Genomic DNA, 4587 nt, shown 5'->3' on the forward strand with positions numbered 1-4587 from the left:
GTCTGATCTTACTATTGATGGTACCACATGTCCAAACTAGTAGCCAAAGAGACCAACACTAAGTTGGAGATAGGGCACCATCCTTTAAGGAGAGCAACAAATCACTTGGTAGAGGTTGGTCCCAGTATTACTCTTTGTCTTGATTGGGGCAAGCTGGATGTGCCATCTCTGCTCCTGAGGTCCCTGTAGAATGAGCTGAGCTACATTAGTGTTGAGCTTTTCCCTCCGCCCAGTCTTCTTACCTTACCGTCATAGGTGTTGTCCTGAGAGGGCTCCCCAAGAAATCTCCTGTAAACAAATTTCCACCTCATAGTCTGTTTCCCAGGTAATCCAATCTAAGACAGATGGTAAGGCCAGGGACTTCCCCAAAGGTGAAAGTAATTACCTTCAGAAAAGAACATGCACTGATATCAAATGTCATTTTTTCTATATCTTCAGATTCAGTAAAATGGTATTACTTCTTGTTTGAAATAAGAATTTTCTTTTTGCTCAGGGGTGAGTTAACAGCAACAAATTGGAGAAATAAATTATTTCATTCACATTCTATTAAAGTGACTCATTGTTTCTCTGTTATGACCTAGAAAGTCATAGAATTAGCTCTTACATGGACCCCACATATACATACAGTATACCAAAGTGCTTTAAGCAAGAAACACTGCCTCATTTTGTACATTATAAATGTGAAGTTGAGAGAGATTAGTTGCCTTGCCTAAGCCATATAGCTTAAGGGGAATCAGAAACCAGATCCAGCAATGCTTAATATAGTTTTTTTTTTATTCTATTAATATGCTATCTTTCTAAGTCTTTGAAATCCATTAAAGTCTAAGCAAAATAAATCACTTTAATGGGGATATTTCTGGAGTAGGAAATGGAAAACCACTACAGTATTCTTGTCTGGGAAATTCTGTGGACAGAGGAGCCTGGTGGCCTGCAATTCAAGGGGTTGCAAAGAGTTGGACATGACTGAGCATGTACGCACATACTTCCACATGGGAAAAGAATTATATGTTGGCTAACTTTTTTTTTTTTTTTTTAGGAGGCAACTATTTTTATTATGGAAAGATGGCGAAAGAGATGAACTCTTTTATAAAAAAGAACAGATCACTTTTATTAAATAATTCCCTTACAAACTTTGCAGCTTAGGCCCAGTGTCGCAGAAATTTTAGAATGGTATTTAAATAGTCCTGCTTTCTTATCTCTTTCTGTTTAACATCTAGACTTTAAAAGTCACCCAATTTAGTAATCTTTAAGGCAACTATAAGGAATCAAGCGTCAACTCAGATGCAGCTTTCTGATGCAGACTATCTGTTGTCTGGGCTTCCCTGCTAGCTCAGTGGTGAAGAACCTGCCTGCAAGTCAGGAGCCGCAGAAGATGCTGGTTCGATCCCTGGGTGGGAAAGATCCCCTGGAGGAGGGCATGGCAACCCACTCCAGTATTCTTGCCTGGAGAATGCCATGCACAGAGGAACATGGTGGGCTACAGTCCATAGGGTCGCAAAGAGTCAGACACGGCTGAAGTGACTAAGCACACACCTACGCATCTATTGTCTACCATTTCACTGGTCAGTCCGTCCATAAAAGAGTATTTAAGCTAACTCAAATATAGGGGGAAAAACTCAAAAATAGGGAAAATAAGAGAAACTAGAACATGTCAAATATGCTTCCTAAGAAATTATGCCTCACTGTGTAAGTTAAATATGAGAATTTCCACCTCAGTAAATCTCTCATACAAAAATAAACAACATTTAAAATAAATCTAAGTCATTATTTATATACATTACTTAGCATATAAAAGGCAACATATAAGTAGAAATTTTATACTTCTTAAATCATTATTTGCCAGAGTATCTATAAATAAAATCATTACCCCAAATCAGAAATGCTATGATTTAAAAATTTTGTTAATACATAGGTTTTCTCAATACCTCACCAAAACCACCACCCACCCTTTCCCACAAAAAATATACATATTCAGGTCTGTAAGTTAGAGGCTTAAAAACACTAACATCAAGGAGTTCATTTTAATTATAAATTGATGTTGCATTTCCACAAACACCGGTGATAGCTGAAATACCAATATCCAAGAGCAATATGTAAACCTATAGTGAACCTAGCAAAATGCACCTCTCAAGTAGAAATATTTCTTTTTACAAATGTTCTAAGGAACAATGCTTAAAATCATATAAGGTTTGAAATATAATTTTAACAAAGTTTACGTGAAAAAAGGAAACACCAAATTTGGTAATAATGAAAGTCTTTTGGCTTTCTTACAAATGCAACCTTTATAATTTCCCAACCTTCAGAGTATGAACTATTTTTCTAGGAAAAACAAAATGTAAACTGTGTTTCTTATACAGCGTTATGTGTCAGAGTCACTTCCACACCCCAGTCTGCTGCCGTCTGGTCCATCGCTTTCTTTGTCCCAGTCTTTCATGGACGCTCCCATTATGAAATCATCACGCAAGATCGTCCATCCTGGGCCCTCTTCTGATTTCGCTTCAGTCTGTTTTCTTTTCTCTAGTCTCTCTTGCTTTAGCTTCTCCTTTTCCTTTTCCAGCTCTTTGTTTCTGACCAGGATGGTGGGTTTGCTTTCAGGAATCTTCTTGCTCAGGATCCTAGCCATGGCATCTGCCCAGCCCGCGTTAGCCCCCGCAGTAGCTTCTGCAGCACTGTCGTTGTCATCCTCGCGGGGCTCAGCTTCATCTTCGTCGTCAGCTTCTACTGCTTCATCACCAGAGGAAAAGTGATCTTTTTCCAATCCACAGCTTCCTAGAGAACCTTCATTATCGGAAGCGTCTTTGTCCTTATCTTCCAGCTCCGATGCTACAGACGCGACTACCATTTTCATCCTCTTCTTCCTTAGTGAAATTTTCAGCTTTTTCCCCGCACTCACACGTGAGTCTCCAACGGCCGCTGCCATGATTCCTAACCGGAAGCGTTCAGTTACATTTGGCTAACTTTTTTTATTTTAGAATGTTCTTTCTTTTGACATAGGACACGTGTTAGGCATGCAGAAGTATTTGTTTGAGATTATACACAAACCCGTTCTCTCACTCACTTTCCAGCAGTCCTCCTTTCCCTTTGTACCTGCTGGTGCACACTGGTACCTGTGTACCTTTGTATCCATAAGTCTTAAGCTATTCTGAACATGCAGTATTGTACAGACCTGATTCAAAATATGGAGTGAGCTTCTATGCACTAAGTCACTAAGACATCAAAATTCAGGGGGAACCAAAGCAGAGGGAGGCAACGGAATCAGTACATGAACCTGGGACTGTGAGCTTCCAGGGGCAACAAAGAACACGGGGAAAACATTTTTTGATCCTACTTGTTTGAGAGAAATGGAATGTACCCAGAATTCACAGTTCTATGTTTACTACTATCTTTGATGGAGAGAAAAATGAAAGAATTTATCTTTAAGATCACCTTAAGTAGAACTATAGTTGGCCCTTGAACAATGTAGGGGTTAGGGATGCCAGCTCTCAGCAGAGAGGAAAATTCACATAACTTTATAGACCACTTTCCATATCCTTGGTTCTGCATCTGCAGATTTAACTAACCTTGAATAGTGTGGTATTGCAATATGCATTTACTGGAAAAAATCTTCATATAAATGGACCTGAGCAGTTCAAATCCATGTTGTTTAAGGGTCAACTGCATTAAAAAAAAAAAAAGAAAAGGAACGCCCATTCCCCCCTCCCCGCCCCCCGGAAAATAATCCAAGATTTCACTGGAAAACAAAAACCTTTAAAAGAGTAAAGAAGATTTTTTTATTTAGATTTTAAAGAAAGAATTTCTGAGACTGATTTCAATTATCACAATCTCCACCATCAGGTAAGTGCTCTGAAATCAACTCAAGTCTCTTGAGATTCATTTCATACTCACTGCAACATTTTCTCTTCTTAGCAGTGATGAGAAATAAACCTGAGATGTTACCAGTCCATTTTTAGGACAATAGTTACAAAATTAAAATTCTATGCAACTTATTTATAATTATCCCCTGACTATACACTGTATATCTTTATATTCTAAAGAGCTAAATAAACTAAGAAAATGAAAATACATATAGCTGATAAATAACCCAAGTAGAATTCACATTAAATCCATTCTGAATTTATCCTAAATTAAAAAAAAAAGTGTAATACATAAACAATGTGTAGAGTATACAATAATAGCCTACCACCAAAAGTGTAGAAAAACAACAATAAAAAGAAGGACTAACTGAGAATTAAAAAAAAAAAAGGACTGAATGACATGTTAGAAAAATTGAATAATATTGCTTACAGGCAAAAATAAGAAAACTAAATTTCAAATAAAGAAAAGAATGCAGTGATATTCAAGGACAATGATCAGCTTGCTTTTCTTAAAATATAGGGTTTTTTGAAAACAATATATTTTGCTTTGAAAAAATTTTTTAAATTATTTTTTATTAAAGGATAATTGCTTTACAGAAATTTGCTGTTTTCTGTCAAACCTCAACATGAATCAGCCATAGGTATACATATATCCCCTCCCTTTTGAAACTCCCTCCCATCTCCCTCCCCATCCCACCCCCCTAGGTTGATCTAGCACCCCTGTTTGAGTTTC

General features: G+C 37.4%; 1 pseudogene; it reads right to left on the bottom strand.

The window, feature by feature from the left end:
- Nucleotides 1-2007: 2007 nt before the first annotated feature.
- Nucleotides 2008-2956, bottom strand: LOC139182803 (RRP15-like protein pseudogene; annotated as a pseudogene).
- Nucleotides 2957-4587: the final 1631 nt, after the last annotated feature.

This window comes from Bos indicus, chromosome 1 (genome assembly GCF_029378745.1).
Source record: "Bos indicus isolate NIAB-ARS_2022 breed Sahiwal x Tharparkar chromosome 1, NIAB-ARS_B.indTharparkar_mat_pri_1.0, whole genome shotgun sequence".
In the NCBI taxonomy this organism is placed as follows: domain Eukaryota; kingdom Metazoa; phylum Chordata; class Mammalia; order Artiodactyla; family Bovidae; genus Bos; species Bos indicus.